Consider the following 6,638-nt stretch of genomic DNA (forward strand, 5'->3'; position numbering starts at 1 on the left):
ACTGGAATCTGACTCGACTCCAGAGGGTCAGCTGTGACTGTCATCCTGTGCAGCGGCGCTGGGCAAGCAGCCATCTTGGGCCATGACTCTGGACAGGCGGCCATCTTGTGCTGTGGTGCTGGGCTGGCAACCATCTTGTACTGTGGCGCTGGACCGGTGGCCAATTTGGGCATTGGCGCTAGGCTGGTGGCCATCTTGGGTTGTGGTGCTGGACTGGCGGCCAATTTGGGCATTGGCGATGGGTTAGCGGCCATCTTGTGCTGTGGCACTGGGCTGACAGTCATCTTATGCTGTGGTGCTAGGCTGGCGGCCATCTTAAACTATGGTGCTGGGCTGGCAGCCATCTTGTGCTGTGGCCCTAGGCTGGCGGCCATCTTGGGCTGTGGCGCTGGGCTGGTGGCCATCTTGGGCTGTGGCTCTGGGCTGGTGGCCATCTTGTGCTGTGGCGCTGGACTGATGACCATCTTGTGCTGTGGCGCTGGACTGACAACCATCTTGGGCTGTGGCGCTTGGCTAGTAGCCATCCTGGGCAGTGGTGCTGGGCTGACCACCACCCCGCTGGAAGAGACAGGAGTGGCTGGGGCATCCCACCAACACCGATGCAGCAGGTAACGCACAAATTCCCAGAATTCCAGTGTCTCTAACTGCGCCATCTCCTCCTGAGACACTGGATCATCCAGCCCATCATTAAAATAGTCCTTGAGGGCCGCATCGTTATAGCCCATGCCCTCGGCCAGGGACCAGAACACCTGAGCCAGGGCACCCACTTCATTGCCCTCTTGGCGGAGGGCGGTCAACCTAAGATACTTGGTTCGCCTCTCCGTCATCTTGGCTGGGGAACGGAAAAACGACATACCGCTGGTTCCTATGGTGACGGAGTCCATCTGTCACAACCGGTGTACTGGAAACATGGGAGAGGGAACCAATAGCAGGTAAGTCATTTATTAAGGGTAATCCAAACGGGTAAACAATCCAGGCAGGGTCAAAACCAGAAGATCCAAACAACATAAACAAGACACGAACACAAGGCAAGGCAAGAATAGATGGACATGAATTACTTTCAACATTAAACAAGGACTCCGTAACACAGACTCAGACAGACCGGGTATAAATACACAGAAGGATAATGAGGGAACAGGAGACAGGTGGGGAACAATCAATTACACAACAAGGAGGAAGGTGACCAAATAAGGTAACAGGAAGTGATAAGGTGACAGACACCGTGAGAAAGGGGCATATCTAGTGGAACCCCAGGGAACACAACCCAGACACTGTGACACCAAGTGAGCAAACCAAAAATGACTTCACAGTCCATTTCTGAGTTGTGTTACACACCGTGTGTTGGACAAGCATTTGTGTACTTGGACATTGATGCCAATGGCTTAAGAATTAACTGAGTGAACGTTATAAATACTGTATTAAATGCATTGTTTTCATTGTTTCATGTTTCCCAAACACTCTTACAGTATCTTACCAACATTTGCTCCACCCCCAGGTTTCTATTGGTCAGACAAACTGCAGGCCCTGCCCACTCGGAGCCATTAAAAAAGGCCAGGGCTGCCAGATCCTCTTTTTAGAAATGACTTTGTTTTTCAAGAAGTTTATGATAGATTTATATCTTACCAACATACTGGTAAGTATGCTCCACCCCCAGGTTTCTATTGGTCGGACAAACTGCAGGCCCCGCCCACTCGGAGCCATTGATAAAGGCCAGGGCTGCCAGATCCTCTTTTTAGAAATGACTTTGAAGTTTATGATAGATTTGGGCAGTGTATTTAAAATGTATGACTAACAACATTACTGAACCCACAAACTGACTGTAACTTTTTAAACAGTCTATTCTGATACCTGTCAAAATCTTTGATATTACAAGCTGCTTTTGATTCAGCAAGTAGAAATTTTGAAAATAAATTCATAGCCAGTAATGCATATGTATATGTTATAAATAATACATTAAGAAAAGTGTCTTTCTATCAAAGTACATTTGCAATTTTTTATGAGTTTTGGGGACAATAAAGAACACTATTTTAATTCAGTGCATGAGAGGGTCATTTGGTCGGGGTAACAGGAGGACAGTTCAAGGAACAAACACGATCAATTCATGACCATTCACAACTAGGGGTTGCTTATTTTCGGCTTGTTTTTTTCAGATCAGGTGAATTATTTCTCTAGTAAACTAGTTTAGCGGACATGCTGAGACACTCATGCAAACACATTTGATGTTTAGCTCTTTGAGAAGTCAAACTACCAACATCAGAAAATTACACATAACAGCCTAAAATGATGAAAATGAGAACCTGTTTAATTAGAGGGCCACCGGTTGTCCGGTCATCGATTAGAAACCAACAGTAATTGGCTGATTTTTTGTTTTATTTTTATTAAGGCATCTCTGAAAGTAACTGTCTTCTGAAGAGTTTTAATGGTATTTTGTTTTGTATCCTACCTCCGTATAATGCTTATTAAAGCAGTGTTTATAAGCACTGTGATGAACGGTCTAAAACACAGTGTTTGCATCTAATTTCAAATGGCTAGTATTAGTTTAAGGCCAGTTCAGCCTGTAATAGAGCAAATAAACATCTTCTTCATGTACTATGTCATTCTTTCTTGTCTCTTGCTTAAAAAAAAACAGCAGTCGTTATCAGAATCGGCCGATTTTCAAGTCATGGTCGGTGCATCTCTGTTTTCAGTGATTGCCTGCAGTATTTTGTGAATGAGTGCTCTTTTGTTCTGCTTAAAAAACAGCTAGTATTTAGACGGAAGAAGGTTTACATGCAGCCATATACAGTAGGGCAGCAGCTAAATATATTCTCAGTAATTTTCAATTCTCTGGTTTAAACAAGTTGCATTTATAAGACTTAATAAGCACTAACAGCAGTAACTCCAGCCACTCCATTGAGTTCTCAGAGTGACTCTGTACTATCCAGTACTGTGAATTAGCCCTGATCTCTAGACAGGTGTTTCTCTGTGATATCAGGCCCTCGCTGTAACACTGCACCTCCCAACACTGCTGACATCAAACGGCCCAGTATGTAAACCTTCATGCATCACTACTAATCACACCCTTGATACAGCTAACATCCAAGGCCACATGAAGCCCCAGCGAGATAGCATCACAGCGTCACATAAACATGAATAAATTACAGCTCCATTCCAGCATCAAGCAGGAAATGCCTTCTCCCTAAAACTTACATTATTGCAAACTTATTTTAGAGAGTTTTCAAAACTATCTGAACAAATGCTATCATTGTGGTAAATAGTGGGTAATGTACGAATGTGGCTCATAGAGTAACACCAAGTTTAGGTTTTTGAGCAACATCTGAATTTTAAAATAAATTAATGATTCTATAAGAAAACTATATGAGATGATTCTTAATAAATGAGCGATCAAAATTTTATTAAAAAAGAAAATCTGATTAATCATCAGCCTAAAAAATAATAAAATAAAACCCAGCAACAAAAGCATAAATTAATGCAGTAAATAGTAATACGATATTAACAGTAACACAGTAATTTGCATCATTTGTTTATGTTGCAGTACATAGCTATGAACTTAAAAGTAAAATAAATAAATTATTTAAAGGTTGCCTGGTTTCTGTGTAAAATTTGTGGAAATTATTTTATATATATATATATATATGCATCACTACAAATTGTACAAATTGTGAATTAAAACAGAATGCAATGATGTGGAAGTTTCAAATTTCAATTTTTGATTCAGAATACAATATAGATGACATAAAGTGTGAGAATCTGTGCACAAGATATGTTCCATGGAATACTCTTCCCACGGAACATATCTTGTGCACAGATTCTCACACTTTCTCATGTATATGAGAATATATATATATATATATATATATATATATATATATATATATACAGACAAACCCGATTCCAAAAAAAGGGACACTTTACAAATTGTGAGTAAAAAAGGAATGGAATAATTTACAAATCTCAGAAACTTAGATTTTATATAAAAGTGTAAAACTCTTCTGTGGTCAGATTAATCAAAATGTGAAGTTCTTTTTGGAAAACTAGGACGCCATGTCATACGGACTAAAGAGGACAAGGACAACCCAAGTTGTTATCAGCGCTCAGTTCAGAAGCATCTCTGATGGTTTGGGGTTGCATGAGTGTGTGTGGCATGGGCAGCTTACACTTCTGGAAAGAGGAGCACCATCAATGCTGAAAGGTTTATCCAAGTTCTAGAACAACATATGCTCCCATCCAGACGTCGTCTCTTTCAGGGAAGATCTTGCATTTTCCAACATGACGATGTCAGACCACATACTGCATCAATTACAACATCATGGCTGTGTAGAAGAAGGATCCGGGTACTGAAATGACCAGCCTGCAGTCCAGATCTTTCACCATAGAAAACATTTGTCACATCATAAAGAGGAAGATGTGACAAAGAAGACCTAAGACACTTGAGCAACTAGAAGCCTGTATTAGACAAGAATGGGACAATATTCCTATTCCTAAACTTGATCAGCTTGTCTCCTCAGTCCCCAGACGTTTGCAGACTATTATAAAAAGAAGAGGGGATGCCACACAGTGGGAAACATGGCCTTGCCCCAACTTTTTTGAGATGTGTTGATAAAATCAACTTATTTTTCCCTTAAAATGATACATTTTCTCAGTTTAAACATTTGATGGAGTGGAATGGAAATTATTTTATTGAAACAGGGACAATGCACAAATAAACATTAAACTTGTTAAACAAGAGAATATGTCTTGGGCCAGGTAGCAACAATTGCTAATTTCCACCTGTAGTCCCTGGGCAGGTATGACAAATGTAAAAAAATAACAATTTTAAAATAGAATTTTCACAGAATTATGAATAAAATGATGTCCATTGAGATTACAGACAAACATGTTTGCAAAAAACAGAACCAGAGAGGCCATCAACCCATTTACTCTCTGTCTCTTCTCTCTCCAGCAAACACACTTAACAGTTCAATAGCGTCTTAAGCACACACCCACACACAGACACACACACACAGGTACACTACCTCAAAGATGTGTGCAAACTTGCTTACTTAGCAAACAACTCTTTGTCAGGCATGAGAAAGTGTGAGAATCTGTGCACAAGATATGTTCCGTGGGAAGAGTATTCCACGGAACATATCTTGTGCACAGATTCCCACACTTTATGTCATCTATATTGTATTCTGAATCAGAATCAGAATCAGAATCAGAATCAGAATCAGAATGAGCTTTATTGCCAGGTATGTTTACACATACGAGGAATGTGTTTTCGTGACAGAAGCTCCGCAGTACAACAGAATGAAAGCGACAGAACATAAAACACAATAAAAGAATAAAAAATACAAATATGAAGATAGTGAATGACAATATACAAATGACAATTGTAGGCAGGTATATTACAAAATGCAGTTTGTATGTACATATATATTATGTGCAAAATTTAAGTGTTCGCTAAGTATGTGTGTTAGATAAAAAAAGTGTGTGTGTATATAAATATAAAGTGTAGTGTGTTCGCCGTTATTATCAGCTGTTCATAAGATGGATTGCCTGAGGGAAGAAACTGGTCCTGTGTCTGGCCGTTCTAGTGCTCAGTGCTCTGTAGCGTCGACCAGATGGACACAGTTCAGAGAGGGAGTGTGCTGGATGTGAGGGGTCCAGAGTGATTTTGACAGCCCTTTTTCTCACTCTGGATAAGTACAGTTCTTGAATAGATGGGAGAGTTGAACCGATGATTCGCTCAGCAGTCCGGACTACCCTCTGTAGTCTTCTGAGGTCAGATTTAGAAGCTGAGCTGAACCAGACAGTTACTGAAGTGCAGAGGATGGATTCGATGATGGTGGAGTAGAACTGTTTCAGCAGCTCCTGTGGCAGGTTAAACTTCCTCAGCTGGCGGAGGAAGTAGAACCTTTGCTGGGCCTTTTTCACAATGGAGTCAATGTGAATGTCCCACTTCAGGTCCTGAGAGATGGTGGTTCCCAGGAACCTGAATGACTCCACTGCAGTCACAGTGCTGTTCATGATGGTGAGTGGGGGGAGTGCAGGGGGGTTTCTCCTGAAGTCCACCATCATCTCCACTGTTTTGAGGGTGTTAAGCTCCAGGTTGTTGAGAGTGCACCAGACAGCCAGCTCTTTTACCTCCTGTCTGTAAGCAGACTCGTCACCGTCCTGGATGAGGCCGATGAGTGTGGTGTCGTCTGCAAACTTCAGGAGCTTGACAGAGGGGTCCTTAGACGTGCAATCGTTGGTGTACAGGGAGAAGAGCAGTGGGGAGAGAACGCAGCCCTGGGGAACTCCGGTGCTGATTGTACGGGTGCTGGATGTGTATTTTCCCAGCCTCACTAGCTGCTGCCTGTCTGTCAGGATGCTGTTGATCCACTGACAGACGGAGGTGGGCACGGAGAGCTGATATAGTTTGGGCAGGAGGAGGTTTGGGATGATCGTGTTGAAGGCCGAGCTGAAGTCCACAAACAGGATCCTCACATAAGTCCCCGGTCTGTCTAGGTGTTGCAGAACATAATGCAGTCCAATGTTTACTGCATCGTCCACAGACCTGTTTGCTCTGTAGGCAAACTGAAGAGGATCCAGCAAGGGTCCAGTGATGTCCTTCAGGTGGGCCAGCACCAGTTTCTCAAATGACTTCATGACTA

The sequence above is a fragment of the Carassius gibelio genome, chromosome B10 (assembly GCF_023724105.1).
Source record: "Carassius gibelio isolate Cgi1373 ecotype wild population from Czech Republic chromosome B10, carGib1.2-hapl.c, whole genome shotgun sequence".
Classification (NCBI taxonomy): Eukaryota; Metazoa; Chordata; class Actinopteri; order Cypriniformes; family Cyprinidae; genus Carassius; species Carassius gibelio.